Raw genomic sequence first — 15768 nt, 5'->3', positions numbered from 1 at the left:
GGGCAGCAGCTCCTGCTGCTGCATGCTGCTCATCTGGTGGCTCATCCAGTGGTTGCTACTGCTGCTCGCACTGCTTGTCCAAGAGGGCATGGGGGAGGAGCTGCACACAGCTTGTCTGGGAGAGGCGGCTCCCGGCATTGTGTGCACCTTGGGAGGACATGGGGGGCATGTGCCCCCAGATCTGCACAGGTTGGGGTGGGTGCTGCTGCGGGCTGGGGCCAGGGCTGCACCAGGCTCTTCTCAGCAGGGGCTGGGCCAGGTGGTGGTTGCACTGGGAGAGGGCTACAGGGTCTGCAGCTACCCCAAAATTCACTGTAGCCCCCCCAAGTCCCATCAGAGTGCCACTGCCGCCCACCCTAAGCGCAGCCCAGCCCAGCCCAGCCCCTGCTGGGAAGACCTTGGTGCAGCCCCTGGCCCCAGACCACCCCACCCAACATGCAGATCCAGGGGGGCACAAGCCCCCTCCCTCAGGGTACATGTAGCAGTGGGAGCCACACCCCATACCCCCAGGATGGCTCATCCCACGCCTTCCCCCCTGCCCCGCCCTGGCTGGGCAGCACCTGCCCCAGCCCCTGCCTCACTCCATCTCTCACAGCAGGGGCCTAGATCTGCCCCCCTCCCCTCCTCTAATGCCCCTTCCACCACAGACTAACCAGCCAGAAGCTGTCATGTTGAATATCAGAAATAGGATCTGCATCAGCCAATACCTCAAAAATTGGCTATTGGTATCAGCCCAGAAAATCTCTATTGGTGCACCCCCTATTCACAAGGCTTACACAGCCATGTCAATTAACACTGCTGCTGCTTCCCTGATGTCAAATTCCTGGATTCATGGGAAGCGCCACAGGCCAGGTGACTCAGGTCTACAAGCCAGATCCAGCCCATGGACCTAACTTTGAGTACCACTGCTCTAGGTGCTTAGAAATGGAATCCTTGCTGATTATGGAAAATAATCTTTTGGACTGACCATCTGTAATAACCCGGGCACTCCTTGATCTTTTGTTTTAAGAATGACCACCATATTGGCCCTTCTTCTTGTCATCTGGGATCTCACATGACTTCCATGAACTCTCAAAGATAATAGCCAATGAGCGGGCAATTTCTTCAGCCAATTCTTTGCATAGTCTAGGACGAATCTCATTCACACCTGCTAATTTAGAAACATCCAGTTTGTCTAAGTAATCTCTAACTTGTTCTTCCCCTACTCCAATCTAATAATCTCCTATCCTATCCTTGCTGTACCTCTGCTTATCATCTAACCATCTACCTTTTCTTGTGAACACTCTTGAAGAGTGCTTCAACACTATCTGCTTTAGATTGTCTTCCCCATTCAGGAAGGGGCCTATGCTTTCCTTGGTCTTCCTCTTATTTCTAACATACTTACAGAATGCTCCTACACTCATGTTAAGTAACATGGCTGTTTTCATTTTTCATGAGATTCATTTTTAAGTGTCACATCAGTCTCACAGGGCTTCCTTGGTTGCATTCTCCAGGCATGCTGCACTTGCTTAAGTCAAAAGAATCCTGTGAGCCTCAACTGATAAATGGTTCCAAGAGCATGAGTAACACTAGTAGAGCAGGGGAAGCCTGGCCAGACTTATTTGCAAGATTTAGTCCTTGCTAAGAATTGACAGCCTTTTTTTCTTTGACTTCATGAACAAGCCCAAGACTTATTAATAACAAAACAGAGAAACCAGAACTCTCTCTGTCTCCAGTGGCTCTGTTAAGCAGAGCCAGGACTTGCTTTACCTTGTGTTCAAGCTCTCCTCCACACAAAGTCTAAGACAAAGCTTTTCTTTTGCCCACCAAGTTCCTTCCTTTCTTCAACCTGCTTCAGGACAGAAGACTTCCTAGAGAAAGTGCTGCAGACCCATTCCTCCTTAACAGAATGTAAGAGGGCCTGTCACACATTATGACATGGTTCCTGCTACCCTAACCTAGCCTGTCTACCTGCCCAAGGGCCAATACGCTCACTCCTCAAAAGGAGCCTCAATCCAAGACCAGTACATCTGACCCAAGATTTTCCTAGATGCTCAGAAACAATGAGCAACTAGTGCTTCTCTCAAGTGAACTAACCAAAGTCTTTTTCCTCCTGCCCTGGCAGGGAGTCGGACTTGAAGATCTATAAGGTCCCTTCTGACCCTACTTCTATGATGATGAGGAAACTCACTCAAAATCTTTGGTTCTAGCCAATCGCCTTCAAACAGCAAACCTCCTGTTCCCAAGCAAACTAATAGACTACCTAGGGATATGCCAATGCCATGCTCATCCAATTTATGCTAATATCCCAGATGTGACCATCTGAATTCATGCCCGTACACAGGAGACAAATCATTTTAATGGCACTGATGGTGAATCTCCTGCTGTAAACAGATAATGGGGAGACATCCATTCACATCCTCCTGAATGTGTCTGTAATATTCAGTACAGATGATGTCAACACAGAGCTGGATCCAGGTGGCAGGATCCAAGGTTATACGCTCAAGTGATTTAAGTCCTTCATGGGGAAGGGGGTGGCAAGGGAAGAGAGACATCCAAGAATAGTAATGGAAACTCTGCCTCTATCACTCAACCCTGCTCTTATAGAGTCCCTCAGGATCAATTCTTTCTCCAGTCCTGTGCCACATCTAAATGTAGCCACTAGGTAAACCTGGAAAATTATATGGACTCAATTGTCAGCAACAGTGTTTTACTTGTGGTAGGTTAGGGTGTTATGTCTTGTGGATTTGTCAGGGTTAGCTGTGTAGTTTTGCTAATAGGTTAGTCAATAGATTTTTATAGGATGGTTTGGATGGGAATGATTCTGCCTCATACAGAAAGTTAAGGCTAGATGACCTCTGGAGGTCCCTTCCAGCCCTACTTCTCTATGATCTATGAACACACAGATATCACACAGTTCCATTGATTCTTCTCCTAAGACTGCCACCAAGGTGATTTGGTGCTGCCCATGCAAGGATGTTAGGTCCAAAGGAGGTTATGCCTGAAAGGCAGAGAAAAGCACTTTGAAGAACTTGCAGCCAAGATTAAATCTCCTTTGAATGATGGTATGCACTCACAACAGGTCAACTCAGTAGGTAGGGCCACTATACTCACATTAGTAGCTAATCATTCCCAGATAATGATTTATACCACTTTGACTAGAAGAAACTATATCATCTACTAAGGTGGTACAATGGCCTCTGATATACATGCCTTTGTCTTCTCACATGGACTACAGGAGTGCTGTGTGTCTGAGCTCGATATCATCTACCCTTTATGAAACTCCAGCTAGAACAGAGCATTGCAGTACATCAAAACAACAGTAAATCAAACCTTTTCCCTGCTCTCTTGGCTTCCTATAGAACTCTTAATTTAGTCCAAGGCCTCATGCCTCATTCTCAAGGCACTCAATGGCCCAGGCACAGCATATCTATAAGATAAAGCTTTTAGCTAAAGACTATGGTCAACATTTTGATTCCTCAAGCATGATAGAGCTCTCTGCCTCAGAAGTAAATCTTGTCTCTGCAGGGGACAGGGCTTCCTTAAGGATGGTAAAATGAATTTCCACAGGGCGTAAGGACCATCACCACCTTCTGCTCCAAGTACAAGGGGTATTTCTATTACTGCCTGCCCTTCATAAACAGCAATATGCACATTTAAAATAAATAATCCAACTGAAACACAATACTCCATTGCCCCTACAAGTCTCTCTGCAGCAAGAGGATGAGAGAGAGAGAGAGAGAGAGAGAGAGTGAACCACATATGACAGATGTCAGTTATGTCACCTACTGGGAAGTGCTCAGACATTACAGTAATTTAAACTGTAAAAAACCTATGAAGAGTAGAAATTCTCCATCTGTTTATCTAATGCAAACTCTGGCTGCTATTAAAAACTTATTCTAGATGTTTACATTTTCCCTCTAGTTGAGAACAATTTCCCATAGATGCTATTGTGGGTGCAGGGCCAAAGTTTCTTTTTCTTATGTAGTATTCCTATAGGAGGAAGAGAGGAAAGACATTACTATCCTGCCTGCTTAATGAAGACTCAGTTGTTTGGGTCCTGCAAAGTTTACCTACAAGGCACTCTAGAGGCTTATTGCATCTTGTATCCTTCACTATTCTTCACAGGCTGTTCAGCTTCTAAATTAAGGTTGTCTAAGTTAGAGAGGAGACTTGCTAACAGTAGGCAAAGTAATGCCTGGTTCTGAGAATATAAATTGGGTGTTCCTATTTGCCTTTCCCCACAATACAAAAACAAGTTTCATTCAAAGAACCTGATTAGCCTCAACTATCAGATTGCCTAAGGGAAACACTTCTTACACAAGATTGTCTCATAAGGTATCACAGAGGCCAGGAGTTCAAGATTCAAAAAACGATTAGATGTTTACCTAGGTAATGACATCTACCTGACTCACCAGGACTATTTTACTAAGATTAACAAAGCAATAAAGTGTTGAAACCCCACAGAGATACAAATGTCTCTCACCCAGAGTACTAACTTACTGGCTGGTCAAAACAAGGAAAAAGCACAGCACAATGTCAACAGAAATCTGTCCTTGGGGTTCTCTTGAAGAGTACTAAATGAAAGCATAAACAAAACAAAAACTCACCTGAATCACAGTTCTTCAAATATAGCACAATGTGCCCAATTCAGTCAGCTGCGCAAACTTCTCCAAGTATGTTTTTGTGGTGGTCACACAGGTTACGTCAGGGAAATGATCCTCCATGATCTTTCAAAGAGATTCTCTGCACTCTAATCTCTCCCTTTCTGCTCAGAGTCAGTATCAGAGCACCATCCTCCCTCCTCTTTCCACCGTGGAAGACCCTTCCTTGATCCAGAGCTCTGCTGCTGCAAGGAGTTTAGAGAGTGAAGGCTATATAAATTCATCATCCCTTTTAGCAACCTGAGCCTACAGTCATTTTTCCTATGACTGCCCTCCTTGCTAGCAAACCACTACCTTCTGACCCTTTCCTTTAAATGAGGCTTTAAATGAAATTATGTGTGTAACAATGGGTAAGATTTTTAAAGGTTAAGAACCAGAAGGAGGGCATTTCCCCATTATCCAGCAGGGAGGCATAGTTCCTTTGCGTAGATTCCTCCCAGGTCTATATAGATCTCACCTGATCCACACATCCTAGGGGACAGCCCCCCTTCTTCTAAGAGGTGCTCAGCACTAGCCCTTAACAGACCTAGTTGACTTCTCTCCTTCCACATCTGAAGAGTGTGAATAATTATGTTAATAGCTGTGTTTGCATTTTTGCTTCCTCAAGTTGCCATTTGCAAGAGCTACCAGACTTATTGACATCATAGTACAAATTCTATAGAATAATCAAATTCAGGGCAATGTTTTGTATGACACATGCATATCTGCATCTTATCAGAGCTGTCTAAAGGCCAGGGTGTCCAATTTGTGGCTCTCAAGGCACTAAACCATAGCTCTTGGAGAAGACTGTTTCTCTGAAAACGTGAAATGAGAAAAATGTGTATCTGTCTAGAAATTCACAGGTGTGTTCCCAGAGTTGCTGTAATTTCTAAATGGAAGCGATTGATTCAATCCTGTCCCCCAACATTTCCTGGTACCTTGAAATGTTTCCCCTGAAGCAAGGATATCACTAGGATGTAGTAGGGCTCTAATCAGTTATTGTCCTTCCTGTGCTGCTCCTGAGTGAAAAGACTGGCCCAAGGAAGATTTCCGCAAGTATAGGCAGAGGTTTCTTGACCTCTTTGAAAGGCTATGTTCTGACACCAGGCTGGAAAGATTGGACACCAATGAAATAAAGAATATTTATATGGAAAAGTGAGGGCTTTCACTTTTCAGACCACAAACAGTATTTGAGGTCCTTCCAAATACAAATTAAGAAAAGCTGATATGCACTGGGAGGAGGGGAGCCAAATTATGCAACTGGGTTTCACAGGTTTAACTGAAAGTGAATTGAATGCAGCATGTCTAACTGAAAGCTATGAAGTCCAAGAGTTCATCTGCAGCTCACAGACATGAACTGCAGTCATTCTGTCTGACAGCAAATCTTAAGAATGCAGAGCCAATGGTTTGGGAAAAAAAGGCAAAATAAATATAGGATGTAGGTAGCCCTGGAAAAAGTTAGACAGGAAGAGACAGGTATACTGCTAACATCAGGTACAGTCCATTCATGGAAAATCTACAGCCAATATCTTGACTTCTGGAGGCTAATGAAGGTCCCGCTCCCAGAGTAACTGTTTTTTTCCATACACTGGCAATTCTGAAAAAACTGAAAGAAAACTTTGGTACAGGTCACATGGAACAAAACCTTCCATGTTATACTCATGCTTCTTTAAAGGATTTTTTTATTTCTATAAAACCAAAGGAAACTGCCAAATAACTCATTTGAGTAGAAAATAATGTTTTTTAAAAGTGTCCAAACCAACTGTTCTAGATGTGTGTGTTTTAACAAAACAATTTGGGAAGCCCAAAATGATTTTGAGAAAAAATATAGTGTTACTGAATTTTTCAGTGTTCAGGTGGAAACATTTTGCCAAGTTTGCCATTTTATACTCTTTTTTTTTAAACAGTGAGAGTTATCCAGATGAACAATTTCTGCTTAAAATTCCCTTGGCCATTTTAATTGGATACACCATTTTTATCACATTTGTCCTAAATCATGGCCTATTTTTGCTGTACATTGCAACTCTTCTGTATTATATTCCTGTAATAGCCAATGTTGGGTAAGAACTGATCCAAATAAAGTTGAACCAACCTATATAAAATTCAAAGTTTTCTCTCATTTGACAGGGGAAAACAAAAGCAAGGGAAGCCAGCTTTTAACTAACATAATGTGTACATACATATTTAATCGGTTTAACTACATCAGTGAAACACTGAACCATTAACCTGCTGCTCCTGGTATACACTTGGTATACAGAAGTCATGGTTGAGACTCAAGTTTGAAATTCTTGAGGTTGGCTAAAGATCCAATTCAGAGGACTCAACACTGTAAGCATCTTGCAGCACTACTCAAAAACAGAAGGGCTTTGCATCAATAACATAGCAGCTATCACAGCTCCACTCAGGGCTGTGCTACTAGAAAGAGTTAAACTGAGCTTCAAAAGAAACTAGACAAGTTTATGGATTTAAATAACTAAAGGAAAAGAGCAAATACTAGCTATTGGCTTGAGATGTGATGAGTTACTTTTTGAAGACTTGGACATAGTCATGATTTCATTTTACTGAAAGTAAACTTACAGTGACTTATGGAAAGTTTGGGTTGCTGAGAAAGCAATGTTTTACTACTGCCCTGACACTGACTATTACTGCCCTGTACTCTGCAAATATACAAAGTAACTGCAAACCCCAGGCTCCTTGTGAAACTCAGAGGAGTGCTAATGACCTTGTCACATGCCAACAGGGCATAGCTATCTTCACTTTATACAAGATACTGCCTTCCACCTCTTCTTCGGCTTAATGCTCATTCTTATCTGCTTCCCACACAAGCAAGCACTTCCTCCTGATTCCTGAGATAGCAATGGGGAGAAGTAGGTCATATCAGGAGCACAGGCCAGAAGAGGAGGAGGAAGTGATGGTGATTGTTCTCAGCCAGAAAACAGCTATCAACTACAAATTTGTTCCTTCCTTCGATTAGTGAGCTATTCCTTTGAGAAGCCTTCCCTTCTCCTTAGCAGAGAACTCATATGTGGCTATTCAAAACTTTAGAAAAAAAATCAGTTTCCCCAAACGGGAAATGGCTAGTTTCTGAAGTGTTGATTTAAAGTAAGAGCAAAACTATTCAATCTAATTTTTTAAGTAACCAGCTTTTTTGACATTTGGGTTGTACATTCAGGATGTTTAGTCATCATACCCAAAAGCCCACAAGGAGACAGTAACCAGAGAAAACACTTAGTGAAAGTCCAGGCAGGTTTGTTCTGATCCTGTCTGCTAACTTCTAGCGGGGGGTTGTTCACATCACATGGATTAGGAACCACCTGTGCAAAAGGAAAGGAGGCCCACGCACAGAATATTGGGAGCACCTGGGATCAGTGTTGAGGTGCAATGGTAGAGCAATGTAGGGAAGCTTGCAAAGCAACATTTTGCAATATAAATAGAGCTAAATAATATAACCCTAATTTGTAAGAACAACATGACATATACATACACATTAATGCTCTAGCAATTGTTTTCTTGCCTTCCATCCTGCACAAACCAGAACTTGAATTCAGAGGGTGTAGAATGAGAAAAGCAAAATCCTTCATGTATGATCTACATTACTTCTGGTTTACTGCATGTTTGTTACCAGCAGTGCGGAAGTCTCATTGCACTTGGCAGCTGTGCATATGGATGATGTAACTGGTTTTTTGGTGCCATGCCAGATTGACAGCTGGTTGCTGTAACTCCTATTTGAAATCCTCTCTATCTGCACATCCAGAGTTGTATTTTATTCAGAGTGGTTATTCTGGCCAGCAGGGAGCAGCTTGGACTGCTGGCTACTGCAGAAGCTTTAACTCTTGGAAAACCTGAGCCACTGGTAAGGCCAAAGTCTCCCCTCTCTGCTGTACCAGAAATGCATATGTCTCTCTTTTATGATATGAATGTGGTGCCATGCAGCTTTAACTTTGCCTTTGAAAAGTCAATGAATATATGAGACCCAACTGCCATGTCCATTGGGAAAGGAGGAGAAATTGACTGTGTGGGTTCTGTCTCAAAAGAAAAAACTGCCCCCTGCCAACACATCACTTTTCCTCCCATCTAGAAGCCCTTCTATGAATGAACTGGAAGAACTGGTGTGACGTGAGTCAACTGCCCCTTTTTCTGTGAAGAGATAGGGTCAGAAGTTGAGGAAAAAAGTAGACACTTGAACTGAATCTAACTGCAGCAATGACAATGGCAACAATTTGTTTAGAAAATGCCTAGCACACTTTGCTACTATTACAATCTAATTATGTAATGCAAATCTATTTATCTTTTAAAATGTAAACAACTATGCCTAATCCCCCCAGGAAAGAAAAAGTACCTTTCTTACTTTTTTTCCCTGTTTTAACCTTGAGTTGCTCAGTACAAACCTACTCCCCAAACAGTGCAAACTTGGTCAGGATTGGTTTTTTTTCTTTCTGCTCCATGTAAGTCAAGCTATTTGATAGGACTTGGGGAGATGAGAATATGTTCATGGGAAGGAGTTGGTGATATGGTTTTCCATTTTTCTCTTTAATTGGTTGATGGAGGGAACTGAAACTGAGAGAAGCTTTTATGTCTACTTGATAATGCAATGCTGCTGCTGGTGGAATCAATTTATTTGCATGTTAATATTTGCTGCAGCTGGGTTGCTATTGTCATTGAAAGTTTAATGGAATAGTTCCATAGGAGTATTATTAATGGTGCTAAATCTAAATCAATAATTACTGTATTTACTTGCATCTAAGACAAGATTTTTCCCCAAAGCACCGTGGAAGAAAAAAACCCTTATCTTGGATTCAAGTACTTCTGGTGTTGGCCCTGGCCTTGGAGCCATAGCTGGAGCTGAGCCACCACTGGGTCCAAGCCAGGTTGACTCCTGAAGTGGGGGGAGCTTACAGCAGGGGAAGCACAAGGGAAACTGTGCAGTAGGCATGGGCATTGAATGGGGGAGACCATGCAACCTGCCCTCTGTCCTACTGCCTGCCCTCCCTATAGTCGGAAGCCCACTGCATCCCACCCCCAATTAACTTCAGCTCCTGCTGTGGTCCTAACTGACTTGGTCCAGCACTGCCAGTGCTCCTTCTGCCTGAATGACTTAGTCTATAAGATGCAAGCTCGTCCTGGTTTCTGCCTGACTTCAGACTAGCGGAGCCAGCTACCTCTGTCTCTGTCACTAAAGACAGTACCATATCTGACTTGCAATGCACATATTTATTTGCCTTTTCCAACATGTGCCCATATTTAACAGTTATACTTGTCTACATGTTCTTTAAAACTTGCAGACTGCTCTTTTCCAGCCATCTTACATACTTAAATGGCTTAAATTTCTATGCTCCTGACAATTTTAATGTTTTTATCTGTATAGCACCCCAGTAAAATAGGAAGGCAGTTTTATTCCCATTTTTTAGATGGAGGAACTGGAGCACAAAGAAACTTAAGTGACTTGTGCAAAATCAGCCAGGAAGTCTGTGGGAATGGCTTTAGGTCTTCTGTGGTTATACTAACCACTGGGCATCTAAGTTCTCCAGCAAATTCAAGGAGCCCTGACTACCTGTTTGATCATTAGCTGCAATGCCCAAGATTCTACAGGCAATCCTTTTCCCTTTGTCCATCCTAAACCACTATGTTGTGCAAGGTGGGGGGTTCAGAACCCAGTAGGAGCAGGCAAATATGTCAAAGCCCTAAAGATAAGTGAAAAGCTAGTTAATGGGCAAAATTATCCACTCTCATTGATTAAAAATTAAGTATCTAAACCCATATTTGGACTCTTAATGAAACATAATCTGGCTTTCAAGCACCTCTGTCTTCTGTTGGCTTTGTCAAGAAATGGTAAAGTCATGAACAATGATTGGTAATTGGACCCCAAGCAAGACTTAAGTGAAGGAGTCAAGTATGAGATACCAGGCTAGTGCTCAGTACTAGAGGTCAGTAAAAATAGGATGCCTTGCCAAGGCTAATGAACCAGAGATGAGAAGCCAGAAAGCAAGTTAGAGTCAGAAGCCAGACTCAGGAGCAAAGAATCAGGGCAAGTGTGGGGAAACAAGCTGATACATAGGATGGAAGCACATTGTGTTACGCAGCAGAGATCAGCTGCTAGGACAGTTGCTTAGGTGAGGAGCCAGAGTCAATCAAGCTGGCTGCGCAGTAGCCAGCTGGAACTCAGCTGGGTCAGGTAGCTTGTTCAGAGGTGGCACTGGGACTTAACGTTGCAGAATTCAAAACATCACAAAAGGTATGAATCAAGCCAATGTGGGAAGGTTAGTACATAAACCTGATACATGAATAAATGTAGTCAAAACTAACTATCTGCAGAGGGCATCAGAAAGAGAGGATGAAAGTTTTCTGCTAAGCAGAATGGGAAGCCGGGAAGGCTTGCACTGCACTTTATCAAAGCTGCAGTGAGTTTACTGTCAACGTAAAGCACCTCACATTATTATTGCCTGACTTCAGACTAATACAACTAAACACAGCTCTGCACATTACTACTGCATTCCTTATGGACTTCCTTGTCTGAACTATAGCTGAGGATGAGATCCCTTAAGTCAATTAATCCTCATGCATTAGAACCCTCACCACGCTAGGCTCTAATTGTTGAAATAGTAGCATTGCTTATGCATCTAGACCTACCTTTGGGAATCTGTCTCATCTTCTTTCCTCTGCAATGTGCTCTAGAATGTTTTGCTGGAGAAATGTCACAAAACTGTAATGGACTGACTGGTTGCATAAGGGCAGTTCTTCTCCTCATCCCCTTGGTGCCCACAATGCAGAGCTCCAAGAAGAAGTATCTACTTTAACTGTGTTTCAATCGAGTATGAAAGCATGCATATGTGAAGAGCAGATGGAACATTCCTGCCTGCAATGATGAAAAAAGGATTAAAGATATTAATTAAAAAGTAAAGTAGACCTGGAAGTTTTGAGCAATAAGCCTATCTCCTTATTCTATTGACTTATATTTTGTTTGTAATTTAAATAGCTTTGTTTCAGGATTTCAGTGTAGAAAATCCTCTGCTATCCAATCTTGGCACAAGTAGTATGAAATTGCCTGCTCCCTTTAACTAGTAGCATCTTCTAAGTTAGTGAGGGACAACTTTATTTGGCAGGTGTGCCACAAATTAAGCCCCATGGCTTCCTCAAGTGCCACTCAGATTCCCTGTCCTTGCCTGATCTGCTGCTCTGCTTTCTGCTCCCTTCCTTGTGCTTCCCACCCAGTCTGCAGTTGTGCTTCCTGTCCATTCTGCTGTTGCAATGCCTGCCTTTCCCTGATTTGCCATGTGCCACAAAAACAAGTGGCACAAGAAGCCTCTGTACATGAGTTAATCACCCCTGTTCTAAGTAATTACAATGACCTAATTTTGACATCTACCCAGATTTTCTCTTGCTACGAGGAAAATGTTCAAAAAGAACATTTGGAATCTGAAAAATTATCTGAGCCTTATTGTTCAAATATGCTGTGTGATACTTAGCACAATAAGCTGGCTCATGATATGCAGTGTCACTCATTTTCTTGTTACCTTCCATAATCTATAACCATATCTACTCCTGGTGTTACTGAACTGGTGCACCACAATGTAGCAAACTTGAAAAACAACACTGGGCCCAAATCCCTTTTCAAATGCACGTGTACAAAGCAGAGTAATTCACTTGCATGAAGTTCCACCAGTATGAAATTTAAGTCAGAAGAAAACTTGGCCTTTTTTACTTCAAATCAGTCCCTAGTACAAGCTAAGGCAGATTCTGCTCAACTGTGCAGTTTTTAACATGTGGATTTTTATGTAAAAATGAAAACATTTCAACCTCAGAGGCATTGGCATGCCTAGTAAGGTAATGAAGCTTCTGCAAAGCCATACAAGATACAGTATATCCAACACAATGGAGTCCTGATTCAGGAGCAGGTCTCCTGTGTACAGTGAGGCTAAGCCTATTCTAAGTTAGCTGACTATCCCAGTTACTTACTTTTAATATCTATTTTTAGATGATAAATTCCTTGCAGCAAGGCTGGTCTTGGTATTTTTTTATATGGTGCCCAGCAGGTCATTGGTCAAATATTCAAAAGCATGTAACTTGCTTCAGAGCCTAATTCCCATTGCTTTCCAATCAGAATTAATTATTAAGTCACTCAAATATATATTATAAATATTCTCCACATATTTTTTTAAATAATCAGTGCTTAAAATTTTTCATCTCTAATTTCCGGTTCACTCTTTCTCCAAGGAAAAGAGGCTTAATTATGCTCCCAGATCAAAAGGAACCACTTTTTCTCTCCTCTTCTCACCTTCTAAAAGGTCAGGGATCCTCAAATGGGGAAGGGGTAGGCACATATCATCACACGACAGAATCTGCAAACCAGCCAACAAAGCTTGAAGCCAGATTAATTTTTCTGAAGTCCCTCTCTGTGGGTGCATCTACACATGCACTTTAGTGCACAGTAGCCTATTTTACTGTGCATTAAAGCATCATATAAAAAATGTGCTATTACGCTAATGTGCTATAAAATAGGTTACTGCACATTAAGCATCTCTTAAAAACCATGTACACTCATTACTGTGCATTAAGGCAGCCTAATACGCATTTGTTTAGTACCTCACATTGGAGGTACTAAATTTAACATGCATTAGGAAAAGCACCTTAATGTTTGTGTAGCAGTGCCCTGTGTTCTGGAATCCTCATTCATACAGGGCACCGGGAACCACTAACAAAGAAAGGCCAGAAACCATGGACACCTACACATGTGCAGCAAGGCTGCCCCAACATGCTGTAATTACAGCACATTGGAGCAGACTTGATTAATCTACTGTGCTGGAGTGTGGGAATTACCATGCTCCAGCTGACTCCAGTGTCATATGCATCAGCAACCCTGCACGGAAAAATGGAGGCAGGGGCACTTTAACTAAAGCTTGTTCAATTAGCTTTAAAGTGCTGCCGCTACCATTTTTCAGTGCAGGACGCTGATACACGTGATGCTCCAGACGCTTCAATCAGAGCAGGTCTCAGAGCCACTCTAATTAAAGGTCCCCCTCCCCACCTCTGGAGCATGTGTATAAATGTCCCATGGTTCCAGTAAAGCCACCACATTACCTAAAATTTTAGAGTTGCTTATGGACCAGAAGAGCACGATGAGAGCTCAGGGCCAGTGCACAAAGAGCCTGAGCCCCAGATACCTTAGCATATCATCTGTTCTGCAGAAAGCCCAACTCCAGCCCCTGGATCAGTTTAGGAAGAATTCAGTGGACCAGATTCTCCACTGAGGTAAACTGTGGTAACTGGAATGAATTCAGTGGGAACTACCAATTTATGCAAGGTAAGGACCCAGTGTATTGTGAGAAACGTCTTAGTTCTCCTCCTTAAGACTCCACCCATTAACTTCTTTGTGGAATAGGTCATCATCAGGCCCACAGTACAGAAAGGAGCAGTTGCACTTATTAACTCTTCTTTTCAAGGGAATTTTTTCTGTTTAATAAACTGATACCTGACAGAAAACCCTTCTAGGAAAACTGTTCTTGAGTTTAACAAGAATCAACATCACTAGGCACTGCTATAGATGAAAAAATACCCTTTCACTGTTGGAGAGGTTCACTCTAATGGCAAGCCAATAAAAATAACCCAGGAAGGTAACTACTAACTAGTTAGTAACTATGTACTATGTAACTATGTACATAGTAACTGTAGCTCTTGTTACAAAACCACATGCAAAATTGCCATGATTAACAGGCCAGGGGCTGTAGCACCAGGGTACACAGACTGCAGGTCATAACACAGGTGTTGGCAGAATATCTCGAAAGTGAGGTGAATGACTCTATACAGCCATAATATCCTACTAGTAAAACTATTCACCAAGCATCTTCATTTTCTAAGCCATAAAATCCTCTCACGTTAATTAGAAAAAAGTGTCTGATACTCCTTTAGGAATCTCCAGCAATACACTACTGAAAACAGCATTGAATCTCCAACTCAGAGGAAAATTATTGCTATATTTCACTTATTAAGCAGGATAAAACCTAAAGCTTTGGATTCAGCAGTTCCTCTCCTCTTCCTTTATCCTGTGTGAGACAGGGGTAACTTCAGTTAAGTCAGTGTGATGAAAACAGGGGTAAAAGACTGGAATAAGCTGGGAAGAGCGATTTTAATTTGAATGGGAAGGATCTCCTTTCCTCTATGGATTCCTGGTTGCCTTTATTATACTAAATGACACTTGCTGGAGCTGAGGTACAGTGAAGAAGTAAAAGGCAAAGGCGTAATCCCATTCCCACAAACTACCCGAGGCAGCAGTGTGAGCACCTTCCCCAGATGAGCACCTACAGTGACAACCACCTCCATCTCCCGAAGTCCCAGGCCTGCCCCATGCAGCTGTCTATGGTGAACTCCTCTCTCTGGGGACCTTGTGCCTGTGGGTGCACAGGGGCCTAGGTGAGGAAGGAAGTGTGGTGGGTTGTCACCATACTTCTTCAGGCTCCTCCACATGAGCAGCTATAATGACAACCGCCTCCACCCGCCTGAGTCAGACCTGATGCAATGGAGCGCCTGCTTTGGGGGCCTTGTCCCCTTGTGGAGGACTGTTGTGGCAGCCTGACTCATGCTGCTCATGCCTCTCCCCACACCCACTTCCCTGTGGTGGAGGACAGGCAGGGTGTGAAAGGCAGGGCTAGCTGCAGTGCCCCATCTGGGGTCCCTGGGGGTCCGGGGGCTGTCCTGTGCGGCTGTCTGGTAACACAGCTGCCTGTGCTCCTCTCCCAGGTCACGCGTGTGCCTGAGCAGGGAAGGAAGCAGGATGGGTGGCCCCCAAGCTTCTCCAGAGGGGCAGCTACAGTGCCGCAGGCAGGGCTGGGGCGGGTGGGTCTCTGCGCCTTGGGGGCACTTTTCTGAGTGCCCCTGCCCCGCTCGCACAAACTTTCCGCGCAGGGGAGGCGCCCCTGCCTCAGGCTCGCAGGCCCGCGGAGGCAGCTGGGCACAGCCCCGGCTCCTGTCCCGGGCCAGGAGTTTCCCAGCGCCAGCTCCCCCGCCCCGCTTCCCGGATCGCCCCGGCCCCGGCCCGCCCCGCCTCGCTCGTCCCTCCGCGGACCCCGGGGCCGCTCGCCGTGCAGGACCGCATGGCGCTGGGGCCCCGGGCACTTAGCGCGGCGGCGGCTTCGCGTGCCGGCGGGCGCGGGAG

General features: G+C 43.7%; 1 protein-coding gene across 3 annotated transcripts in view; it reads right to left on the bottom strand.

Moving 5' to 3' along the window:
* GCNT4 (glucosaminyl (N-acetyl) transferase 4, core 2) overlaps positions 1 to 15768 on the bottom strand; it is a 25520-nt gene that overhangs the window by 9188 nt on the left and 564 nt on the right. Inside the window, exons 2-3 of one of the 3 annotated variants that reach the window (XM_019532242.1) lie at positions 11250 to 11475; positions 4590 to 4828 (exon numbers count right to left, since the gene is read on the bottom strand). The gene's annotated coding sequence lies outside the window, so the exon portion shown is untranslated. The remainder of the gene's footprint in view (positions 1 to 4589; positions 4829 to 11249; positions 11476 to 15768) is intronic. The other 2 variants (XM_019532243.1, XM_019532244.1) reach the window with 2 other exon arrangements.

This window comes from Crocodylus porosus, unplaced genomic scaffold (genome assembly GCF_001723895.1).
Source record: "Crocodylus porosus isolate Cpor-Errol unplaced genomic scaffold, CroPor_comp1, whole genome shotgun sequence".
NCBI classification, from domain to species: Eukaryota; Metazoa; Chordata; order Crocodylia; family Crocodylidae; genus Crocodylus; species Crocodylus porosus.
Note: the sequence above shows the minus strand (reverse complement) of the source record. Positions and strands in the feature narration are given on the sequence as shown.